This window comes from Montipora capricornis, chromosome 9, assembly GCF_036669925.1.
Source record: "Montipora capricornis isolate CH-2021 chromosome 9, ASM3666992v2, whole genome shotgun sequence".
In the NCBI taxonomy this organism is placed as follows: domain Eukaryota; kingdom Metazoa; phylum Cnidaria; class Anthozoa; order Scleractinia; family Acroporidae; genus Montipora; species Montipora capricornis.
The window spans coordinates 32798574-32807375 of NC_090891.1; the positions used below are offsets into that span (position 1 = coordinate 32798574).

The 8802-nt window shown below is 39.8% G+C and overlaps 1 pseudogene; it reads left to right on the plus strand.

The window, feature by feature from the left end:
• The first annotated feature begins 247 nt into the window (after positions 1–247).
• On the plus strand, positions 248–1925 carry LOC138016431 (neuropeptide FF receptor 1-like; annotated as a pseudogene).
• The last annotated feature ends 6877 nt before the right edge of the window (positions 1926–8802 follow it).

Consider the following 8802-nt stretch of genomic DNA (forward strand, 5'->3'; position numbering starts at 1 on the left):
AAAAAACAACACTGTGTTGGCAATGAGTTGCTAAATTGAGTATAGAGCCAAACAATTGACCGATGAAGCAAAATTGCGAAAATATGGCTCGGAATGAAAGTGGTTTCAAATTAGACTGAAAAACTTCAGTTGGGTAAGCTACACGGAAGTAGTTATCGCAGATTAATAAGATATAAAGAGAGGCCGCTTGAGATCTCGAAAATTGATATATCACCGCGCGTTCTTTCATATTTTTATCGACAGGGGCTCGGGTATGTTTTTCTGTGGAGGGCATCAGATGATAACAGACCTGGCCGCAAGAAATAATCCTTCTACGTAATGGAAGTTTCCGTGGATAGGAATGGGTCGGCATTGCAAAATAACTCTCAGTTGCGTTCATCACTATCGAACTACAGCTTCGAGCCAGTGACTATAACCACTATTTTATTTTCCTTTGTGATAGCAACTGGTTTTCCAGGGAATCTCCTGATAGTGTTCGCCATAATCAAACGGCAACAGCTCCGAGCGCCGTGCTACTCTCTGATTTTAAGCATTGCCATAGCAGACCTAGGAATGGCTTTAATTGCAGCACCACAGCGCATAATAGAAAACTATATCGGTTGGCCTTTCGGCAAATTTTTCTGCAACTTTCTCGCGTCCATCCAAGAACTCTTTGTTAGTGTTTCAGTTATGACACACACAGCCATCGCATTGGAAAGATATCGCGTCATTGTTCAACCCTTCAAGAAGCGAATGAACGTAAAGGAAGCAAAATTTATTGTGGCGACCATCTGGTTTGCTTGTTACATTACAGCTGCCTTACCACAAGCTTTAATGTTAGAACTCCGATATCACCGAATAGCAGACAGACTGCTCTGCACACCAATATTTCCATCTATCACTGTTCGCAGCTTTTAAGAAATTTACCTTGTTCTCATTTTTATCGCCCTCCCCTTGGTCATTCAAACTTGGTGTTATGTTAAGATATTTATTGTTGCCAGGAGCGAATTGTACTTCTCAAAGCCGAGAAGCGGCGAGGAAAGGAAGAACTTTATTGAAAGAAGCAGAAAGAAGATTCGCTTAGTTAAGGTTGTAGTTTTTCTAGTTGCAATTTTTCAGTTCTGTTCGATTCCTCGCGGAATACTGATGCTGATGCGCGAGTTCAAAGGGAATGAATTAGAAACAAACTTGTTTTACTGGTACTCTGACGTCATATTTCTTTTTACCTATTATATCAAGCATATGATAAATCCGGTCATTTTATGGAGCACAAGTAGCGAATTTCGCTTCTGTTGTCAGTAAACAGAATCAGTTTCCAACGTTGAGAATTTTTACTTGGTAAGTTGAATCCGATGTGTGAAATGGCCATAATAGCAGAAAAATTACCAGCATAAGGCTTTTTTGACTTTGAATGCAAAATATGAGAGCCTCTTTTAAAGAAAGACTGAATATTTGAACGCAATTTGTCATGTTCAAGGACCATTTACCAGCCCTTGAAAACCCAAAATAAAAACTAAATTAATTGTCACAATCGAAAAGGTTTTCCGCTCCATAGACTGAATCGCAGCAAGTATAAACTAATGACAATTTCATTTTCAGATTTCGTACGTGATTTGCGAACGGTAAATTAATGGCATTTGGTGCGATAAGAGAACAACATGATATTACAAGGCTTCCTACCGATAAATTGACATCTTTCGTTTAATTTTCGCCATAATCACGTTCTTTCAACTCTTAGGCAGTTTAGGTCACGTTTGAAATATTTCGTACAGTGTTCAGTTTTACTTCGACAAGTCGCACTGATTTTGCGGCTGGTTTTACTCGAAAATTTTATCGCGATTCTGAGAAGTTGACTTGATTATAGAATAGTACGTACAAGATGTAAACGACAAAATTGCAAAAAATGTGTACTGGGAGAAAAAATAAAGTAAAAAAAAAACTGGTGGTGCCCACTTGAACACACATGTTGTATTTGTTGAATAGCATTATTCCCCGTAAGCATTATATTGTGATTTTGTGTTGTTTCCTGAGTTCTCTTTTAAGGCAGAACTTGTAATTTAATTTTTTTCCGATAATTTGGAATTAAATTTTCCAATTTTTTATTGAAACTTCAGACCCTGTGAAGCCTTATAACACTGGGTAGTAAGTAGTAACTGAGTGATAGGTCAAAGAAATGTACATTGTTTCTGCGCAAAATGTAATTTTTAACCTGATGCCAGCGAAATCTTTTGCTCACTGCGCACCTGTGGTCTTCCTGTGATCTCAAGGAGGCTAAAACCAATTTCGACTCTTTATAATAACTGTACCATTTAGAACGACTGACTCTATCATTGCATCACCAAACGGCGATGTCGTATTACCATGTAAAACAACAATTAATGCTCAACAAAATCCTCTAAAAGCACGCCTTGTTTTTAGTCTTTAAATGCATGTATCTCAAAAACGAACTTCGTGACCCCCAATTCAATTGCTGGAAAGTAAACTTAAGGTGGCTATGTTGAGCTTAAATAGAATGCTATCTTCGCAAATTTTCATCTTAGCCGGTTAATCACTTTGCAGCTATAAACAAAATGGAGGCACCGAGTTCTTTTCCAAAGGGTGTCTTTATATGGCTCTCCTGTTGCTATGGTGGGCTATGCTTCTCAGATGGCGGGCAGACGCGCCTTGAATCGCTCCGCGTTTTTGGTGCTCGCTTTAACCTTTATTTTGACTCTGGAGCCTCCTAAGACGTACACGGAGTTCTCTAACAATCATTGGTCGCTATGCAAAGTCCTGAATCTGGACAGGGAATGGTATTCGAGGTTTATTTCGCGAAATTCAACCCAAAGCGCTGAATCTGGACAGGGAATGGTATTCGAGGTTTATTTCGCGAAATTCAACCCAACGTTATGCAAGGTTCATTAGTGCGAGAAACTCAACTCGACGTTATTATAGTATGGAAGCCGTTGCACCGATTCTTAAAGTCGAGTCCGGACCATGCTTATTTGACACGACGCTAGTGGCCTTATATCTCCTACTTCTGGCTGGTGATATTTGCGAGAATCCTGGCCCAGAAACAAGATCTTTTGGTGGCGAAACGAATAACTTATTAAATATTCCTGTCGTAATTTCGAATCGCTCGAATAATTCAAGACCCTTCCATAGACCTGTTACTCGCAACCTTGCTAGTATTCCTATTGTCAACGAGCAATACCGTTGCGCCAGGAGGTATTTACAGATCTGCTGCTTGAATGCAAGATCTATTAAAAACAAATCAGCGGATTTCGCTTGCTATGCTAATTCAACTGGTGCTGACATTTTCGCTACCACTGAGTCATGGTTGTCTGAAAGGGATATGGCCCACTGAAGCGGAGATTACGCTACCCGGGTACAAATTGCTTGAACAACAGAGAGTTGGAAGAAAAGGTGGAGGGATTGCGTTGTTATTGAACGAAACTATCGATGCGCGGAAAGTGGACAGTGTCGAACGCAGGTCGTTCGAATTTGGCGAATGGATTTTAAAATACGGGTCTAGTAAACTAAGGGTGATTGTGATTTACCGTCGTCCCTATTCTGCTGCCCATCCTGTCACTAGTAGCGTGTTTTTGGACCAGTTTTTGGTCTATTTGGAATCTGTTGTTATGTCTCCTGAGCCACTGCTGATCACTGGTGACTTCAATATCCATGTGAACGTTTCCAGAGACCCAGACGCCGCTCGCTTCCTGGAATTACTGACTTCGATGGGCCTGGAGCAGCACTTTGACAAGCCTACGCACATCTCTGACCATACGCTGGATCTAGTCATTACGCGGTGATCGGACTCTTTGCTCTGTGTTAAGCCTATAACTGTCTACTAGATCTCTGATCATTTTACTGTCTTATGCGATCTCCAGGTCCCTACTTCATTATGCATACACTCCTTTGTTTCAAGAAAACAATAGCGATAACCGTAGACGTCCTTTGGGACTGTGGCGCTTTGTTCTTTCTTTTTAGAGGTTTTTTTTCTAAGTCCATATATGGACTTAAAAAAAGTCGGTCGAACTTCTGTCTGAAATACGGAAAATCGAACCTTTTTTCCTGCAATTTCGGCACTTTTCCCGCAATTTTACCTATTTTTCAGTTTTAGAATAAGCGCAAGAAGTGGAGTTTCAAGCAATCGTTGTAATAGGGTTCAGATTCGCAAACATAACAAACAAACCAAATAAAAGTACTGTCATAAGAAGTTTAATGGCTACCTACTCTTTTTATCGTGAAATTGTTCTTCCTGTCTGCTTAAAAATTCGCCGAGACACTGCAAAGTGTATATTTTCTTCCTTTCCTGTATTCAGGATCACGAACGGTGCATTTAGAGGGATTTTGCGATTTATCGCTATATGTAGAGATCGGCAATATGCTCAATGATACTTCCAAGTAAATAGCTTTGGTAGAGATCCATGGATGTTCCCCTACGAGGCATACTTCGTTTCACTCCCCATCATGTCTTTTCAATGCCCTGCTGTGGGCTCGTTTGTCTGGGTCGACGAAGTTTAGGCGATGGTTAACTGCGGTGAGATGATGTTAGCCCTTGTCTTGTAGGCAGTTGTAAACTTTCCGGCCACAGGTAGCTAGGGCTAATATTTTTTCAAGGAAAGTTTACGGTCAGAAAATTAATATGTGTTCTGGCGGATTGAAGGCTATCCATTGCAGTTTTTTCTTGAGCATCCCGAAACAGATCCATCTCCCGATGCGGCACTTTGTCTTTGCCAACTGACTGCGTTTTCACACAGGTTTTGGACACGGAAGACGAAAGTAAATTGTTTTCTTTGCACCACTCTATGCACAACTCTGGAAAGGCTATAAGGCAGGGACAATTTCCAAATGATCAAATCTTCCATTGCTGTGACCCTTTTACTTCGGTAGCCATCTTGATTATTACGAAGACACAAGTTTGCTTCAAAAGAAGGGAAATATGAAACGATTTTAATTGCAATGAACTCGTGCATGAAAGTTTCCCATGAAAGATGCATCAATCAGACTTTAAGCGTGGTATACTCTTCCACGCAGAGAACTTATAAGTGTGCCGCACGCACAGGGCATGAAGGAAAAGCAGGTCACAGTTCACAGCAATACTGGAAAACCTAAAACTATCACAGGGACTAACCTTAAACCTAAACAGTGCCTTTAGTCGTGATTAGGGTTACGGTTAGCATTATTAAAGGGATGGGTTGTTTCAAGAGTAGTAAAACAGGGATCTCTTAACGGTAACGTACAAGTGTAAGTTCGATTGTAGGTGCTCGGCGCGGCACGTGTATATAATTACCTATCATTGTTATGTAAATAGTCAGCCAGAATTCAAAATAAATATCATTTTCAAGGTGTGAATTAGCAACTTGACACGTTAGCTCAGTGGTTAAGAACAGGGACAGAAATCCAGAGGTTTACAGTGGGTCGGAGTTCAAGGCAAGCTGCGAGTGACATATCATGGGATAAAATAGCAGAAAAAGCCGAGCGGGGTCTGGAAATAAGAACAAGACGAAGGGATTGAAAGCTGAGACAAAAACGAGTAACGGTGTGGGCGATGAAGGGAAAGAAGAGAGAGAGGGAGGGAGAGAAAAAATGAGATCCGTTTTTATTCATCCCGTAAGTACAAATTACCCATGTATATATTCGGTTCTCTTGGGTTTTGTTCTACAAAAGAATAGCGCGAATGAATAATTAATTTATTCTGCATGCACCATGAGGTAGGGACCTATACGGAAATCATTCCAAACGGTGTAATAAGCTTCAAAAGGCACAAGAATACACCAGAGGTGAGTCATTTTTATTCGCTTTATTGAATGAAAGTTAAATTGAGCATTTTTTAGGCTTTTAAACGCGTTTAAATTCTCAACGGCTGTCTGTAGTGACGCGAGCTTGGGCTGCCTATAGCTATGATAGAAACGAAACACTAATTCGAAAGATTAGCAAGTAAGGGAAAGTTTCGAATCGTCAAGAAAGTCAATTGATTTCACTCATGAAAGATCAGGTTGGCTTCAGGTGCAGGAGACGTACTAGACCGGGATTAAAAGATACATCTTTGTGAAACTTTTGCTGACCGAGCGATGCAATGACTCTCGTCGATGAATACACGTGCATTTTTAATTTTTTTGTTCCATTCGACGAAAAATGTGTCGATAGTCGTTGAGAATCGCCTCGGGACTTCCAAACATCAGTTTATACTTAAGATTTTAAATGTGTTGTCTCCTACATGACGCTCTAATGCCACAACAATTGCGGCTGGAGACCAAATCTTTCGTGATTGAAATCAGTGGAACAATTACGAATACGACAAAAAAGCGACCAAAAGCGTACGGGACTAGTTTTATGGTCAGACTTTTCCGAGCTCTGGTTGGAGCAGACACAAACAGATAGATGCAAGACAGATATTCTTGAATTATTTTCCTCTGATAGTCTGGAAGTCACGCTTCTATGGCAAACTTTTATTGACAACTCTATCCCCTGGGGTCCACGAGACTACTCTGATTGGCATAGCTCAGCGACCCGTTTTGGGGTCGCTAAAATTGGCGCCAATCAAGTATGAAAAGTCCTTCGTTCCGCGCGTATCTAGACGAAGGACTTTTCGAAAGTCTAGGAAAACTGGAGTACCCGGAGATCGATAAACCTCTCGGAACAGAATAGAGAACCAACAAGCTCAACCCACATGTGTAACGCCAAATCTGAGAATCGAATCCGGGCCACTTCGATGGGAGACGAGTGCTCTCACCACTGCGCCATGTACCCCTACTACACTTATTTCGTTCAACCAAGGTGGCCGAAACAAGCGCCATCTTCTTTACAACATTTCGTACGAGGGTTGTGTCGTAAGGTACCATGTGATTAGCTTAACCCTAAATTTAAAACAAACTGAAAAAGAGCGGCGTGTATAGAAACGCTAACTTAGGCTGTGTTCACACTTGGTGCCCGAGCACGGTGCCCGAGTACGATCCTTGCTTGGCACTAATGTGAACGCACCGTCAAGTTTTTCGAGTACACAAGCCAGAATTCGGGCACAGTCCATTTGTCCGAGTACAGGGTCGAAACTTTGTACTCAGGCACTGAAATGGGCACTGATTCCCTGTGTGCACACGTTTTTCATTAGTTCCCTGGCAATTTACCCACAAACCACTGCCGTGTGTACAAGTTCAAGTAAACGTAGTGAGTAAGTGCATGCTCGGTTTATTGAATGGGATCGGGTACCCAGTGTCTGAACACAGCACCATTTTGTGCCGGTGCTCTGGCACTAGTACTCGGGCATCAAGTGTGAACGCAGCCCTAGATTTTTGTTAAAACAACTAGAAACAGCTGCTACAATGCTGCCAAATATTCAATTCAATTCAGTTTTATTTAACTCACACAGAACATTATGTACATGAGGATAATTTTACTAACAATATTATTTTAACAAAATAATGAATGCAATACATATTGTAGAATAGAAAGGAATCAGAATAATTTACATTCTCTATATGAAAAATAAAAGGAAGAAAGTACATAGGAGAAGAAAGAACAATAAACTTGTTAATATTTTATTTCGGTGTAGAGTTGGGACACCTAATTAATAGTTAGTAAACTAATCGAGTAGGTGCCCAAATTAATAGAGTTAAAGTGGTACTATGACGAAAATCACATCTTTCCTATCTAAGCCATTTTGAAACATAAACAAGTAGTCTGCGTCAGAAGAAAAACGCTGTTTAATTTTTTTCAAATGTCTCTTTTCGTTCCAGAGATATTCGAGTATTATTTACTTCGTGTACTAACTACTAACATTAAACTTGCTGGACATATTAACATAAATTACTTACGAATCAAATCTTCGAAAATACGAATCTACAGAACGTACCAATCAAAGACAGACAGTCAGAGCCAACTTCCAGGATTTAGAGCTAGCTGTCTACATTCATTTGTGATTATACCATGCTTTCAGATGCAACAATATAATTATCTATATAATTAAGCTCATTAATTATCAATATTCTTGTTATATCTGTCAATCCTAGCGTTATTAATGTTTTGACGGAGTCTAGAAAAAGGAGTAATGTGCTTTACATCAAGAGGTAAGGAATTTCAAAGTTTAACACCAGGAAAACAAAGAGAACGAATACCATATTGTGCATGTGGTCTGAACTTGGTTTACAAACAGGTCATCATTACTTTGATTGACATGTATAATATGAATGGACAGAAGATATTGGTTTATAATAATCAACAAAACGAGGTGAAGTTAATTTATGAAATCACTGATAAACAAAAGAAAGAATTTATATTATGAATTATATCACAAAATTTTAAAAGATTTGAAGATTTGAGCAAGGGTTGTCAATGCCATGCGTGTCCAGAAAATGTCATAATCCTGACTAAACGCTTTTGCAGTTAGAGGGTAATGTGAAGTGCTAGTTTTCTACCCATATAGACCATGTATAGTATGGAAGCCGTTGCACCGATTCGGTCGTTTTTGTTCGGACCTCGCTGCGCTCCGTCCGTACTGCCACGACCTCGGGCCAATATTCCCCAGTACGGCTGTCGCGCTCGGTTAGTAAGAAGTTAGTAATTGTACGATTCCTGCGAATAAGTTTTATATACAGTATATTTAACTTTTATTATATGTAATCCTACTAGATCACTGACAAGCCCCAGATGGGGATGTGCTCAATATATGTAAGTATGTTTTATTAATCAATATCGGTAGATCTGATACAAATTTCTTCTAATTTACTGGTATTTTCCTTTGCATTTCTTTGATAAAACCTATGAGGAATATTCAGTACACTGGATTCTGGAATAAATAGTATATGTTCGAAATAAATTATTGCTTTTCATACATTTCAC